Below are 17,269 nucleotides of genomic sequence, written 5' to 3' on the forward strand. Positions count from 1 at the left end.
TGAAGGCTTCAGCACGCCTCCAGAAGGACACAGAGTGTTTGCAAGTCTTTGAGAACCAAGGGGACAGTGTTCACTTTTCTGAAAGGGCATCTTGTTATTTCACAGCATGACCATTTTCCATCTGGCTCTCAGGGGTGCCCTCCCACCTCCCTGATTTCTCTGAGAGTGGCCATGGGAGTTTGGCTGTCCGCAGTCCCCACACCAGGTGACAAGGCCAGTGGGGCCAGACCCTGGTGGTCCTTAGCTTCGCTGGACACTAACTCAGACTCTCAGCCTGCGATTGAACGTGGACGCCCCTGTTTCTCCCCGTCACCGCTTCTTATCTCCTCCTCTGTCTCTCTTCCTCTTGCTTTTCAGTCTCAGATTTACCTGACGGCCACCACTCACAGCTCCCGAAGAGCCCAGAGATTTCTCCTGGAAGGAAAGGTTCTGGAAAATCAGAGGGATAAATAAAGGATGCAGCTGATTCCCGCCTTGTGCTGACGCCCAAGAGGGTGAGGAGAGTGAGTGTTTTCTCATTAGAATTTTAAATCCTCCAAGTAATAGATCATTGGGGGGGCATGCAGTGTTCTCCTGCTCATTCTAAGAATGTCATTCCTGGATTTTAATGTGGTAAATAATTTATATTATAAATATGCAGAGCGGGGGATATCCATTCAAAAATGTGAGAGGTAACTCCAAGGGATTTACAACAAACAAGGACACAGAACCCTGTGTCCAGACACTGGCTGAGAGGCTCCTACCCTGAGCTGCAGTCCCCTGGAGGGCGGAGTGGCCATGACTCTCCTCCCGCAGGTGAGCCTACACAGGCACATCCCACATGGGACCACTGTATTGCAGAATCTTAGAGTGGCTGATGGCAGCAGCTGGCTAGAGATGCGGACAAGAGAAAACTGCCCAGCAGCCTGGGACAACCCCGGGGTGAGGCCTTAGGAAGGGCCAGTGTCAGAGCCTCAGAGATAACTTGAAGAGCGTTCAGGCTGTTCAGGACATCGTCAGAGATGCACTTAGGGACATATTCAGGGCCTTACTTATGGACAGGATCAGGGCATTATTTAGTGACAGCTTAGACTATAAGGGACAGCATCAGGACCTAAGTTAGGGAGAGTGTCAGTGCTTCACTTAGAGATAACGTGAGAGCCTTAGTTAGACACAGTTCAGGCTGTTACTTAGGGATATCTTCAGGGCCTTAGAGCCAGCATCATGGCCATAATTAGAACCAGGGTCAGGGCGTTAGTTAGGGCCAAAACTAGGGTGTTAGTTAGGGAAAGAGCCAGGTCATTAGTTACAGACCGTGTCAGGGTTTTAGGTAGGGACAGCGGCAAGTCCTTAGTTAAGAAGAGTGTCGGGGCCTCACTTAGAGGCAGTGTCAGGATGTTAGGGAGAGTCAGGGCGTTAGTTAGGGCCAAAACTAGGGTGTTAGTTAGGGAAAGAGTCAGGTCATTAGTTACAGACCGTGTCAGGGTTTTAGGTAGGGACAGCGGCAAGTCCTTAGTTAAGAAGAGTGTCGGGGCCTCACTCAGAGGCAGCGTCAGGATGTTAGGGAGAGTCAGGACATAAGAATTTCAGATTCTGAGGTAGAGACAGCATCAGGGCCTTAGTTAGGGACAGTGTCAGAGACTTACCTAGGGACATATTCAGGGCCTTAGTTATGGACAGGATCAGGGTTATACAGAGGAACACCTAAGGGTATTAGGGACATCTTCAGGGCCTCAATTAGCGATAGCATCAGGGTGTTAGTTAGGGAAAGAGTCAGGCCATTATTATAGATAGTGTCAGTGTCTTACGTAGAGAGAGTATCAGGGCCTTAGTTAAGGACAGAGTCAGAGACATACTTAGGGACATATTCAGGGCCTTAGTTATGGAGAGGATCAGGGCGTTATTGAGAGATACATGAGGCTATTAGGGACAGCATCAGGGTGTTAGGGAAAGAGGCGGCCGTTATTATAGACAGTGACAGTGCCTCAGGTAGAGACATCATCACAGCCTTAGTTAGGAAGAGGGTCAGGTGCTTGGTGAGGGATAGGGTCAGGCCAACAATGAGGGACATCTAAGTCTATTAGGGACATCATCAGGGCCTTAGATAGGGTCAGCATCAGGGCCTTATTTAGGACCAGTGTCAGGGTGTTATTTAGGGACAAAATTAGGATGTTAGTTAAGGAAAAAGCCAGGAAATTAGTTACAGACAGTGTCAGCTTCTCACGTAGAGGCTTCAAGGTCTCAGTGAGAGCATCAGCATCTCAGGTAGGAGCTGCATCAGGCCATTACTTACAGACAGTGTCAAGGCCTTAATTAGGGAGAGTGTCAGGGCCTCAGAGAAAAACTTGAGGGCCTTAGTAAGAGACACTTCAGGCTGTTCATTAGGGACATCATAAGGGCGTTAGTTATGGACAGGGTCAGGGTATTAGTGAAAGACAGCTCAGGCAATTAGGCACACCGTCAGGGCCTTGGGTAGGGGCAGCGTCATGGAGTAGTTGGGGAAAGAGTGAGGCCGTTAGGTAAAGACAGACTCAGGGCCTTAGTTAGAGACAGTGTCAGGTTCTTTGTTAGGGACACTGTCATGGCCTCAGTTAAAGATAACTTGAGGGTCTTAGTTAGAGATAGTGTCAGGGCCTTAGTTATGGACATCTTTAGGGCCTCAGTTAGAGGTAATTTGAGGGCCTTAGTAAGAGACATTTTGGGTCATTAGTGACATCGTCTGGTCCTTCGTGCCGACTTCAGTACATCATTTATGGGCCGCATCAGGGCATTAATGAGGGACAGCTCAGGTTATTAGGGACCGTGTCAGGGTCTTAGTTAGGGAATGTGTCAGGACCTTTGTTAGGGAAAGAGTGAGGCCAGTAGTTAAAGACAGACTCAGCGCCTTAAGCAGAGATAGCCTCAGTCCTTAATTAGGGAGAGTGTCAGGGCCTCATTTAAAGATAAGTTGAGGGCCTTTGTTAAGGACAGCCTCCAGGCCTCAGTTAGAGACAGGTTCACGGGCTCGGGACTAAATTCAAGGTCTTAGTTAGGGACGGCATCAGAGATTTAGTTAGCATAAGAGACTCAACATTAGCTAAAGACAAGGTTAGGTTAAGGTCTGGGTATAGCGTCAGGAAATGACGTAGGGATAGTGTCAAGACCATAGCTACTTAGAGCATCAGTGCCTAATTTAGAACCAGTGTCAGGGCTTCATGTAGGGACAGCATCAGAACCTGACTTAGGGAGAGTGACAGGGACTGAGTAAGGCCTAGAGTCAGGGCCTTAGCTGGGACAGTGTCAGGGCATGCCTTAGGAGCAGCATAAGGGCCTCAGTAGGAACAGCCTAAGGGGTTTGTTAAAGACATTATCAGGGCCTCTGTGAGAGACAGCCTCACAGCCTCACATAGGGACAGCGTCAAGGCTTACTTTGGGACAGTTTCAGGACCTTAATGAAACATGGGCCAGGATGTAATAAGCTCAGGAAACTGTCAGGACTTTAAATATTGATGGCAGCAGGGCCTTAGTTAAGGACAGGGTCAAGGCCTTAGATAGGACTAGCATCTGGGTCTCTGTTAGGTACCGTGTCAGGGCCTGAGTTAGCAAGAGTGTTAGGGCCATAGTTAGGGACAGTGTCAGGGCCGGATTTAGGATGAGCATCTAGGCCTCAGTTAGGGACAGTGTCACGGCCTTGGGACTAAATTCAGGGCCTGAGATACGCAGAGCATAAGAGCTTCCGTTAGCATAAGAGGCTGGAGAGTTGCAAGGGACAGTCTTAGGGTGAAGTTTAGGGATCGTGTCAGGAAATGACCTAGGGGTAGTGTCAAGACCTTAGTCACTGAGAGTATCAGGGCCTTAATTAGAACCAGTGTCAGGGCTTCAGGTAGGGACAGCGTCAGAGGCTGACTTAGGGAGAGCCACAGGGCCTGAGTGAGGCCTAGCGTCAGGCCCTTAGCTGGGGGCACTGTCAGGGCATGATGTAGGAGCTGCATCAGGGCCTATGTTGGGTGAGCAGTAGGGTCTTAGTTAAAGACATGATCAGGGCCTGAGATAGTCACAGCGTCAAGGCCTCAGATAGGCATAACTTCAGGGCCTGAGTTAGGCACAGCCTCAGGCCTTCACTTAACGACAGAGACAGGGCTTTCTTAGGGAGAGTGTCAGGACCTTAGTGAGAAATGGGTCAGATCCTTAACTCAGGATAGTGTCCAGATTTTAGTTATTGCCGGCAGCAAGGCCTATATTAGGGACAGATTCTGGAAGCAGGGCCTATATTAGGGACAGATTCTTAGGTAGAGACCATGTCAGGGCAGTAGTTAGGACTAGTCTGGGCCTTAGTTAGGGAGAGCATTAGGGCTTCTGTGAGGATAAGAGGCAGGAAATTAGCTCGGGACAGAGTCAGGTTCCAGGCCAGGGATAGTGTCAGGAAATGAGCTAGGGATAGCGTGAAGATCTTAGTTATTGAGGGCATCAGGGCCTTAGTTAGGACCAGTGTCAGGGCCTTAATCAGGAGCAGTGTCAGGGCTTGATGTAGGGATAGCATCAGAGGCTAACTAAGGTACGGCAACAGGGACAAATGAGGCCTATCTTGAGGGCCTGAGTGAGCGACAGTGTCAGGGCATGACTTAGGAGTAGTATAAGGGCCTCTGTAGGATCAGCATTAGGGTCTTCATTAAAGACATTGTCAGAGCCTCTGATAGGGACAGCCTCAGGGCCTCCCTTAGGGACAGCGTAAGGGCTTACTTTGGGACAGTTTCAGAACCTTGGTAAGACATGAGTCAGGATATTAGCTCAGGATAATGTCAGGACTTTAGATATTGTCGGTAGCAGAGCCGAAGTTAGACACAGTGTCACTGACTGCGTTAGGAGTTGCATCTGGGCCTCTATTAGGTACCGTGTCAGGGCCTGAGTTAGGAATAGTGTTAGGGCTTTAGTGAGGGACAGTTCTGGGCCAGATTTAGGAAGAGCATCTAGGCCTCAGTTAGGGACACTGTCTCGGACTTGTAACTAAATTCAGGGCCTGAGTTAGGCACAGCATAAGGGCTTCAGTTAGCATAAGAGGCCGGAGAGTTGCAAGGGACAGGCTTAAGGTGAAGCTTAGGGATCGTGTCAGGAAATGACCTAGGGGTGGTGTCAAAACCTTAGTCACTGAGAGTGTCAGGGCCTTAATTAGAACCAGTGTCAGGGCTTCAGGTAGGGACCACGTCAGAGCCTGACTTAGGGAGCGCCACAGGGACTGAGTGAGGCCTAGCGTCAGGCCCTTAGCTGGGGTCCCTGTCAGGGCATGATGTAGAAGCTGCATCAGGGCCTTTGTTGGGTGAGCAATAGGGTCTTAGTTAAAGACATGATCAGGGCCTGAGGTAGTCACAGTGTCAAGGCCTCAGTGAGGCACAGATTCAGGGCCTGAGTTAGGCATAGCCTCAGGCCTTCACTTAGGGACAGAGACAGGGCTTTCTTAGGGAGAGTGTCAGGACCTTGGTTAGAAATGGTTCAGATTCTTAACTCGGGATAGTGTCTGGATTTTAGTTATTGCTGGCAGCAGGGCTTATATTAGGGACAGATTCCGGGCCTTAGTTAGAGACAGTGTCAGGGCCTTAGTTAGAACTAGTCTGGGCCTTCGTTAGCGAGAGCATTAGGGCTTCAGTGAGGATAAGAGGCAGGAAATTAGCTCCGGACAGGGTCAGTTTCCAGGCCAGGAATAGTGTCAGTAAATGAGCTAGGGATAGCGTGAAGACCTTCGTTATTGAGAGCATCAGGGCCTTAGTTAGGACCAGTGTCAGGGGCTTAATCAGGACCAGTGTCAGGGCTTGATGATGTAGGGACAGCGTCAGAGGCTAACTAAGGTATGGCAGAAGGGCCCAAGTGAGGCCTATCTTTAGGGCCTGAGTGAGGGACAGTGTCAGGGCATGACGTAGGAGTAGTATAAGGGCCTCTGTAAGATCAGCCTTAGGGTCTGCGTACAAGACATTCTCAGGGCCTCTTAGGGACATCCTCAGGGCCTCCCTTAGGGACAGCATCAGGGCTTACTTTGGGACAGTTTCAGGACCTTGGTAAGACATGAGTCAAGATATTCGCTCAGGATAATGTCAGGACTTTAGATATTGATGGCCGCTGGTCCTTAGAGACAGTGTCAGGGCCTGACTTTGGTCGAGCATCAGAGCCTTTGTTAGGTACAGTGTCAGGGACTGAGTTCGGTGTTGTGTCAGGGCCTGAGGTAGGACGAGCCTCCATGCCTCAGTTAGGGGCATCGTCACGGCCTCGGGACTAATTTCAAGGCCTTAGTTAGGGACAGCATCAGGGATTTAGTTAGCGCAAGAGGATCGACATTAGTTAAAGGCAGGGTTAGGTTAAGGTCTAGGGATAGTGTCAGGACATGACTTAGGAATAGTGCCAAGACTTCAGTTACTTAGAGCATCAGGGCCTAATTTAGGACCAGTGTCAGGACGTCATGTAGGGACAGCGTCAGAGCCGGACTTGGGAAGAGCGACAGGGCTTGAGTGAGGTGTCAGGGCCTTAGCTAGGGACAGTATCAGGGCATGACTTACGAGCAGCATAAGGGCCTCGGGAGGATCGGCCTCAGGGGCTTTGCTAAAGCCATCATCAGGACCTCTGTTAGGGACAGCCTCAGGGTCTCACATAGGGACAGCTTCAGGGCTTATGTAGGGACAGTTTCAGGAACTTTCAGTGTCAGGGCCTTAGTTAGGACAAGTCTGGGCCTTAGTTAGGGAGAGCATTAGGGTTTCAGTGAGGATAAGAGGCAGGCAATTTGCTTGGGACAGAGTCAGCTTCCAGGCCAGGGATAGTGTCAGGAAATGAGCTAGGGATAGCGTGAAGACCTTAGTTATTGAGAGCATCAGGGCCTTAGTTAGGACCAGTGTCAGGGCTTGATGATGTAGGGACAGCATCAGAGCCTAACTAAAGTATGGCAACAGGGCCCAAGTGAGGCCTATCTTGAGGGCCTGAGTGAGGGACAGTGTCAGGGCATGACTTAGGAGTAGTATAAGGGCCTCTGTAGGATCAGCTTTAGGGTCTTCGTTAAAGACCTTCTCAGGGCCTCTGATAGGGACAGCCTCAGGGCGTCACTTAGGGACAGCGTCAGGGCTTACCTTGGGACAGTTTCAGGACCTTGGTAAGACATGGGTCTGGATATTAGCTCAGGATAACGTCAGGACTTTAGATATTGACGGCAGCAGGGCCTTAGTAAGACACAGTGTCAGGGCCCGTGTTAGGACTAGCATCTGGGCCTCTGTTAGGTACCGTGTCAGGGCCTGATTTAGGAATACTGTTAGGGCTTTAGTGCGGGACAGTTCTGGGCCAGATTTAGGAAGAGCATCTAGCCTCAGTTAGGGACAGTGTCACGGTCTTTGGCCTAAATTCAGGGCCTGAGTTAGGCACAGCATAAGGGCTTCAGTTTGCATAAGAGGCAGGACACTTGCAAGGCACAGGCTTAGGGTGAAGTTTAGGGATCGTGTCAGGAAATGACCTAGGGGCAGTGTCAAGACCTTAGTCACTGAGAGTATCAGGGCCTTAATTAGAACCAGTGTCAGGGCTTCAGGTAGGGACAGCGTCAGAGCCTTTGTTAGGTACAGTGTCAGGGTCTGAGTTAGGTGTTGTGTCAGGGCCTGAGTTAGGACGAGCCTCCAGGCCTCTGATAGGGAGAGGTTCATAACCTTGGGACTAATTTCAGGGCCTTAGTTTGGGACAGCATCAGGGATTTAGTTAGCGCAAGAGGATCGACATTAGTTAAAGGCAAGGTTAGGTTAAGGTCTAAGGATAGTGTCAGGACATGACCTAGGAGTAGTGCCAAGTCTTCAGTTACTTAGAGCATCAGGGCCTAATTTAGGACCATTGTCAGGCCTTCAGGTAGGGACAGCGTCAGGGCCGGACTTGGGAAGAGTGACAGGGCTTGAGTGAGGCCTAGTGTCAGGGCCTTAGCTAGGGACAGTATCAGGGTATGACTTAGGAACAGCATAAGGGCCTGGGTAGGATCGGCCTCAGCGGCTTTGCTACAGCCATTATCAAGGCCTCTGTTAGGGACAGCCTCAGGGTCTCACTTAGGGACAGCGTCACGGCTTACTTAGGGACAGTTTCAGGACCTTGTTAAGAGATGTTTCAGGAAATGAGCTCAGGATAGTGTCAGGACATTATATATTGACGGCAGCAGGGCCTTAGTTAGAGACAGTGTCAGGGCCTACGTTAGCACTAGTATCTGGGCCTCTGTTAGGTACCGTGTCAGGGCCTGAGTTAGGAAGAGTGTTAGGGCTTTATTGAGTGTCAGTTGTGGGCCCGATTTAGGACGAGCATGTAGGCCTTAGTGACAGTGTCAGGGCCTTGGTCCTATATTCAGGGTCTGTGTTAGGCAGAGAGTAAGGGCTTCAATTAGCATAAGAGGCAGGACATTTGCTCTGGCAAGGTTTATGGTAAAGTTTATGGATCGTGTCAGGAAATGACCTAGGGATAGTGTCAAGACCTTAGTCACTGAGAGTATCAGGGCCTTATTTAGAACCAGTATCATGACTGCAGGTAGGGACAGCGTCAGTGCCTGACTTAGGGAGAGCAACAGGGATTTCTAAGGGACAGTGTTAGGAGCTTGTCTAGAAATGGGTCAGGATATTAGCTCCGGATAGTGTCGTATTTTAGTTATTGCCGGTAGCGGGACCTATATTAGTGAAGATTTCAGGCCTTAGTTAGTGACAGTGTCAGGGCCTTAGTTAGGACTATTCTGGGCCTTAATTAGGGATAGCATTAGGTCATCAGTGAGGATAAGAGGCAGGAAATTAGCTCGGGACAGAGTCAGGTTCCAGGCCATGGGTAGTTTCAGGAAATGAGCTAGGGATAGCGTGGTGACGTTAGTTATTGAGAGCATCAGGGTGCTAGTTAGGACCAGTGTCAGGGCTTTAATCAGGACCAGTGTCAGGTCTTTAATCAAGACCAGTGTCACGGCTTGATGTAGGGACAGTGTCAAGCCTAACTGAAGTACGGCAACAGGGCCTATGTGAAGCCTATCCTTAGGGCCTGAGTCAGGGACAGTGTCAGGGCATGCCTTAGGAGCAGCATAAGGGCCTCTGTAGGAGCAGCATTAGGGTCTTCGTTAAAGTCACGCTCAGGGCCTCTTTTAGGGACAGTGTAAGGGCTTCCTTTGGGACAGTTTCAGGACCTTAGTAAGACATGGGTGAGGATATTAGCTCAGGATAATGTCAGGAGTTTAGATATTTATGGCAGCAGGGCCTTAGTTAGACACAGTGTCAGGGCCTGATTTAGGATTAGCATCAGAGCCTTTGTTAGGTACAGTGTCAGGGAATGAGTTAGGAGTAGTCTCAGGGCCTTGCTTAGGGAGAGTGTCAGGGTTGGAGTTAGGTGTAGTGTCAGGGCCTTATTTAGACTAGAGCCTCCAGGACCCTCCCTGATTTCCAAAGGGCAGATTAGAACAGTTGCTAATCAGGGAAGGGAGGGCATGCAGAGACAATGGAGGAACCCTCAAAAAACAATAGTGCAGCCTTGGGGCAGGATCCTGGTTTTGCCTCAAGGGATACAGGTAAGCATATCTTTGGGCTCTTTACCAACCTAAAACCCCCACAAAATAGAAGGTTTTAGTCTTCTTTATTTCAGAGAAGCTCATCAAGAGACCATCTGAGGCCAGATTAAAAGGGAGTTAAGGCCCTGTACACACACGAAACCTTAGGAGCAACTGCGTCCTTAAACCATTGCTGTAAAACTCCTCACCAGATCCTCCTGCATTGGGACGCATGGTTTTTGAGGGCACGAGTTTTCTGTGTCCCCGTATGGCTGCCAAAGCAGCAAAGCTATTCTTTTCTACTTCCTCCAAACCACTCTCCCTCAGATTCGATTTGGCACTGGTGCACAGTGGTCGAGTTTTCGACATCAAATTTAGTACCCAATGTGGGGCTGACTTGGGGATGGCCCCTGTGGGTCCCCTGACTCAATCGGGCACTGAGATTTTCTCCACGCCAGCCTCTTTCGAGAGAGTGTAGTGTTGGAGAATTCCTTTAGAGGCCAGACCACCTGGGACCCTTGCCTGGAAAGGCTGTGCCCCAGTCATCCCAGCAGTTAGAACTCTGGGGAGGGAATAGATGGTGGAAGAGGGAGCACCCTAGCAGCTGCCGAGGCCGTCTTTGCCTTGAGGACGTTCCTCTCTTCCTCCTGCCTGGGCTGCCCCGAATGTCCTACTCCAAGGGATTATTTTGGGGAACCAGAAAAATAGCATTTGGGAGGTTGCACCACCTCAGCCAGCGTGTGGTAACTCCCCTGGCATGCAGTCTGAGGTCCTTTTAACCCCGTACATTTGGGGGAACTTTGGTTCCCATTTGGGTGACTTTTCATTCCAGGAAATCTCATTTGGAAGGTGCACCACTTGGACAGAAGTCACAGGCTAAGTTGAGACTTGGAAGATGATTTGAGTCTTGTGCTGTTTGGTTTTTGGTTTCTGTTTGGTTTCTGGTTCCTTTGGTTTGAGGCTTCCATTGGTGTTTAGGATTTTGTTTGTTTTTAGTCCGTGTATGAGTGTTCTATGGTTCAAGCATAAGAAGTGCTGCTTCTTCAGTTCCATGTGATAGCCAATGGGCAAAATCCTGGCAGACTGGTCAACCTATAGTTGTAAACCTAAGACTAAGAAAAGAATGAAATTCTATTGTAATTTTGTCTGGCCAATGTATGGATACATTCTTGAAAAATGAGGAATGGTGGTCTTTGAGTGGGAGCCTAAATGACTATACTATCCTTCAGCTAGAGTTCTTTTGTCACAGGAAGAGAAAGACAAAAGAAGTTCCATATGTTCAAGCATTTATGAAGCTACGTAATAAAGAAAGTGAGCAGCTAGGTAACAGGCTGATGGTACAAAGAGAAAAGAAAGTCCCTTTGTAGTAGAGTTGGTTGTGTCTGAATGCGGAAAAAAATAAGGGGCAACATAAGATGGATACAGAAGGTGATGAACATTTGTGCAAAGGGAACACTGAGGAAAGAGTTGTGCATGACCAGGATTTTCTAAGATGGATTTTGTTGGCAGTGGGTTAGGGCAAGCCTGGATTTGGTTTCTCCCTCCAAAGTTTTCTTGGAATGCTGCTTTTGATTTTGAACAGCTTGTGAGTTCCTTTGCCTGTCTGTGACCTGTATTTTTGTTCGAAATCTCTTTACTTTGGTTCAGTGAATAAGTGTTGTTTGGCCAGTTCTAACAGTTCTTTTGATGTCCAGATAGCTTTGAGCTGCTTTTGAAGGCCCTTGAGCCATCTAAGAGAGAAACATTTGATTAGTATGTTAAATTACATGGAACTCCTAAAAAGCTAGTATGTCCTGGTAAAGTTTTATCAGTCATAATTCTAGTTATTTTTAAATGTTGTATGTAACAGCAATAATGGTTTCTTTTGTAATTTACATTGTGGTCAAATGCTTAACCATGACCTTTTAAGTCTTTATGTGATTTATAGATAGTTACTGTTGTGCTCTAACACTTTGCAAAAGTGCTCCATCGTCAAGAAGATCTATGTGAAGGACCTTTTGGCAAGCACAGGTCTCTGATAAATTTCATATCATAATGCCACACTGGGTAAGAAATAAAAAATCTTAATGGAGAATCGGATGGCTTCGTAAACAGTTAACAGAAGGATTGGTTATTCAGTGAACTGGTGAATATGGTTATAATGTTTTTGTTTTTTTTTTGTTACTGGCGTTGATCTGTGTTTTCCAGACACAGGGAAGTCCTTCCCCTCAAGCTACTTAGGACTTGGAGCAATTGGATAAATGACACCTCTGTATGGAAGTGTGTATTTATGAAAGTTACTGTGTTGGCTTCATTTTGCCCTGATGTGTAAGAGGAAAGGAAAATTACCTAGTGAAGTTATGAGAATGTAACTACTCATGATGAATCACTGTTTGCTTTAGGTCTACTGCTAAAAGCACATGTGCAATGCTTGTGTGACAATTGGGTATGAATAATAAAATGTATGGCCTATATAAAGCGTTTTCTCATTAATATTCCTCTGAGCAAGTTCATAATACCTGATCAGTATTCCCCCAATGTAGATTAACTAGGCAAATATACAGGAGGCCTAGCGCTGAGGGACATGATCTACACGTGGTCCAAACAGCTGAATCATTCTGGCACTGAGGGATTTACATTTTGATCATCGATGCTTTCTATTGAAAGACTTGTAATCAAAAGGGAAAAAAACTCTTCACATATTGAGGTATGAGGAAGTCACTCTGGCTTATACATGATTTAACTTCAATTTTACTCACCAAAGTGGCCTGTTTTGTGGTCTTTTGGATATGAATTGTACATCTGCTTTGGCATTGAGGAGGGAAATGCATTTGACTGTCAAAAAGGAGTAACTGTGCTTCAGACATACGAGATAAACCTATGTGTCCATTGTAGATGAGATTTAGATGCATTCCCGTATTTTTGTTTTCTTTTTTCTTTTTTTTTCTAAGTCTTTATTGGAGTATAATTGCTGTACAGTGGTGTGTTAGTTTCTGCTTTATAACAAAGTGAATCAGTTATACATATACATATGTTCCCATATCCCTTCTTGCGTCTCCCTCCCTCCCCCCCCATCCCACCCCTCTAGGTGGTCTCAAAGCACTGAGCTGATCTCCCTGTGTGTATCTTTTTGAATTCGTGTTTTTGTTTCCTTCAGAAAGATACCCCCAAGTGTAATTCCTGCATCATATGGTAGTTCTATTTTTAATTTCTTGAGGAACCTCTGTACTGTTTTCCACAGAGGCTGCACCAATGAACATTCCCAAGAGAATGCGTGAGGGTTCTCCTCATCCTCACCAAGGCTTGTTATTTGTTGTCTTTTGGACGATAGCCCAGTTTTTAAGTGTGAGGTGATAATCTCATTGTTCTTTTGATGTGCGTTTCCCTGATGATAAGTGATATTGGTCATAGTTTCATATGTCTCTTGGCCATCTGTACGTACTCTTTGGAAAAATGTTCGGTCCCAAGTTTTAGTTGGGTTTTTGATTTTTGGAGGTTCAGTTGTGTGGTTCTTCATCTGTTTTGGATATGAACCCCTTTTCAGACATATTGTTTGCAACTATTTTCTCACATTCGGTAGGCTGCCTCTTCATTTTGTGCATGGTTTCCTTTGCCATTGAAAAGCTTTAAAGTTGGGTGGAGTCCCATTGGTTTATTCTGCTTTTGTTCCCCTTGCTTGGGGAGGCAGATCCAGAAAATATTGCTAAGACGGATGTCAAAGAGCATACTGCTTATGTTCTCTTCGAGGAGCTTTATGGCTTCAGGTCTTACGTTGAAGTATTTGATTCACTTTGAGGTTGCTTGTGTAGGTGGTATAAGAAAGGATTCCAGTTTGATTCTTGTGCATGTCGTTGTCCAGTTTTCCCACCACCATTCATTGAAGAGGCTGTCTTTTCCCCATTGTATCGTCTCACCTCCGTTGTCATAGATGAATTGACCATATATGCCTATGTTTCTTTTGGGGCTCTCAATTCTGTTCCATGGATCTCTGTGTATTTCTTTTGTTCCTATACCATACTGTCTTGATTATTCTAGATATGTAGTATAGTTTGAAACAGGGAGTGTGATATGTCCAAGTTTGTGCTTCTTTCTTAAGATCATATTGACTATTCAGGTTCTTTCCTGTTTCCTTACACATATCAGAATTCTTTGTTCTAGTTCTCATAAAATTCCATTGGTATTTTGATAAGAATGGCATCAAATCTCTAGATTGCTCTGGGATGTGGAATCATTTTAACAATATGAATTCTTCCAATCCATGAACACATTATATCTGTCCATTTGTCTGTGTCGTCTCCAGTTTCTTTCATCAGTGTCTTCCAGTTTTCTGAGTACAGGTCTTTTACCTCCTGGGTTAGATGTATTCCTAGGTATTTCATTTTTGTTAATACCATTGTCAATGGGTTTGTTTTCTTAATTTCTCATTCTGAAAATTTGTTGCCAGTGGATAGAGATGCAACTGATTTCTATAGGTTAATTTTGTATCCTGCAACTTAACTGAATTTTCCAATGAATTCTATTTGTTTTGGGGGGGTCATCTTAAGGATTTTCTAAATAAAACATCATGTCGGGACTTCCCTAGTGGTCCAGTGGTTAAGAGTCCGTGCTCCCAATGCAGGGGGCCTGGGTTCGATCCCTGGTCAGGGAACTAGATACCACATGCATGCCACAACTAAGAGTTCTCATGCCACAACTAAGGAGCCTGCCTGCCGCAACTAAGGAGCTCACCTGCCACAACTAAGACCCAGCGCAACCAGAATAAATAAATGAATGAATAAATAAATAAATAAATGAAATATAAAACATCATCTCATCTACAAACAGTGACCGTTTTACTTTTTCCTCTACCGTTGGATTCCTTTTATTTCTTTTTCTCATGAAATTACTATGTCTAGGACTACCTAGACCATGTTGAATGAAAGTGGTGAGAGTGGTCGGGGTTAGAGTTAGGTCTAAGCAGAATCCGCCCTCTTCCCCTTCCTCCCTCCCCATCTCTCTGAGGCCTCCAGGAAGGACAGGACTATTCCTGGGTCACAAATGACTCAGGGAGTTGAACTGGACCACTGTTTCTCTGCCCCCCAGTCCTGGGCATAGTTTTGTATACTATCTCTGTACCTTCTTTGACCAGGTGTCTATTTAGAGCTTTCCCTATTTTTAATGGGGTTGTGTTGTAGTTCTTTGTATATTTTGAGACAAATTCTTTATTAGATATGTTTGCAGTTTTTGTCCCCCAGTGTGTGTTGTCTTTCGATTTTCTGAATGAGGTTTTTCACACAGTAGAAATCTTTAATTTTATAAAGTCCACAGAATCCCTTGTTTTTCTTTCTGGACTGCTTTTTTGCGTTGTGTGTTAAAACCACAAAGCTTGTGATGGACATGACCAAGCCCAAGGTCATATCAATTTTCTGTGATGTTTTCTCCTATAATTTTGAATAGTTTTGCATTTAAAACTTGTCTCTGAATCATTTTGAGTGAATTTGGTGTAAGTTGTCAAGCTTGTGTCTACATTCATTTTATTCCATACGGCTTCCAATTCATTGTTCCTTAACTACTTTGGAGAAGCTATGGGATATTGTCTTCATTTGTTTGAGTTTCCACAATTTAATGGGTTCAGCAGTTCTGCCAGCAGGGTCGCTGTCTCCAGTGACCCGTGAGGGAGGGGTTGCCTGCACTTCCCGTACCGACCACAGGGTGGCGCTGATCCCGCCTCTCTGACCCACAGCGCATGCGAGTTCCCCGTGGACCCAGCTCTGAGCGCAGCTGAGGGCAGTTGTGTCTCCTCAGGCAGCGCCGGGTTGTGGCTGCTGACGGGCGCTCGGTCTCCTCAAGGACTCGCTGGGGTTTCGGCTTCAGGACAACGTGGGGCTGCGTCCTCGCTGACGGGAGCTGGGTTTCCTGAGGACACAGGCGACGCCGGAGGAACAGGTGAGGAGACAGTGAGGAACAGTGGGGAGAAGCTTCCTGGGGGCGACTGACGGCTGCCGGGGTCCGTCCTCGTGCGACCCAGGAAGGGCTTGGTGTGCAAAGCTGGGTTTTTGGTCAGGCTGGTGTGCGGTGGAGCTGCGTGGGTTATGGGGTGTGCAGTCTCCCCCGTACCGCTTACCGTGGGGCTGCCCTTCCACTCGGTGTGTCCCTGCCCCCCTGGTCGTAACTTAACGGCCCCCTCCCCCGCCAGAGTGCGGGGTGGGTTCTGGGCTCTCCGTCCCGTCCCTCTGGTCTGTGCGCCTGTTTTGAGCCAGTTCCACACTGTTTGGGGACTGTAGCTTCGTGATGAAGTGTGAAGTCAGGGAGGGAGATGCCTGCGGCCCGTTCTGGTTTCTCAGGGTCACCTTGGCTCTTCGGGGTCCTTTGTGGCTCCACACGCATCTTAGGAGGATTTGCTCCATTTCTGTGAGAAACACCATTGGAATTTCAGGACGGCCTGCCTTCCCTGTGTGCACCGCTTTGGGTGGAACGGACGTTTTAGCAACAGTAATTCTTACATTCCATGAGCACGGGGAGTCTTTCCACCGACTTGTGTCTTCTTCAATGTCTTCATGAGTGTCTTAAAGATTTCAGGTCTTGCACATCCTCGGTTAAATTTATTCCTTGGTATTTTGTTCTTTTTGATGCAGCTGTAAATAGGTTTTTTTTCTCTTTCTGATGGTTCATTATTCGTGTTTAGAAATGCAGTTGAGTTGTGTGTACTGATTTTGCGTCTTTACTGAATTCATTTATTATTTCTAACAGTATTTTCTTGGTGGAATGATGTGGAAAATTGAACTTCCCAAATCCCGCTGTTTCTACCACATCTAAGTCATCCACAACAGGGAAGAAAGGGAAGTCCTTTATATTGGGAAGTTCTAATAAGTCTTTCCACAGTGCCTCTAAATGACATGTGGACTTGGGGTGAACTGCATCTGGGTAAGGCTTGGCCTCTGTATGGAAGTTTGATGTTTCCTCTGCCTTTCTGGCATGGTTTTGACATGGTGTTTTGCAAAGTACTTGACTTTCCAGTAATTTCAAACGTACAGACAGCTTTACATACAGAAAAGCAAGTCTTGTATCTTGATTAAATATATTCGTAAATATTAATGTTGACATTATTTAAAATGGAATTGTTTTCATAAGTTCTTTTTCAGATTATTTATCGCTAGTATATATGTATAAGATAGATTTTTGTGAATTGATATTTTTTCTATAAGTTTGCTGAATTAGTGATTAGTCAAATAATTTGTTGTTGTTATAGGAAGTTTTATATATAAGATGGTGTGATCTGTGTTCTGTGAATGCACACAGTTTTAATTTTTCCATTCACATATGGATGGCTTTGGTTTCTTCCCTCAAAACCCTGGGTAGAACTTCCAGTACACTATTATCAGTGGTGGAGGCCACCTTCCTGGCCTTGTTCCTGATTTCAGGAGTAAATCTTTCAGTTTTTAACATTGAGCATGGTGTTTGCTGTGGCTTTGTATACTACTCTTTTTCATATTGAACAAACTTCCTTTTATTCCTATTTTCTTGAGTGCTTGTATCATGAAATAGCACTGGATTTTGATTATAGCTTTTCCTGCAGTAATTGATAGGATCATGTGCTTTGACTTCACTTCTTTATAGTTCTTCAGTACATTGCTTAGGTTTAATATGTTGAACAACCTGACATTTCCAGTGTAGAGATACTTGCTTATGGCATCATCCATTTAATGTTCTGTTGGCTCCATGTTGTTCTAATTTTGGGGAGGATTCTTGTGTTCATATTTGTAAGGTATACTGGTGTACTTTTCTTTCTCATGATGTATTTGTGTGACTTGATTAGATGTGGCTTGGTGTTGGTGCTTTGAA

This window comes from Delphinapterus leucas, chromosome 8 (assembly GCF_059928025.1).
Source record: "Delphinapterus leucas isolate spDelLeu-1000000601 "Yukka" chromosome 8, BTC_Dleu_Yukka2, whole genome shotgun sequence".
Taxonomy (NCBI): domain Eukaryota; kingdom Metazoa; phylum Chordata; class Mammalia; order Artiodactyla; family Monodontidae; genus Delphinapterus; species Delphinapterus leucas.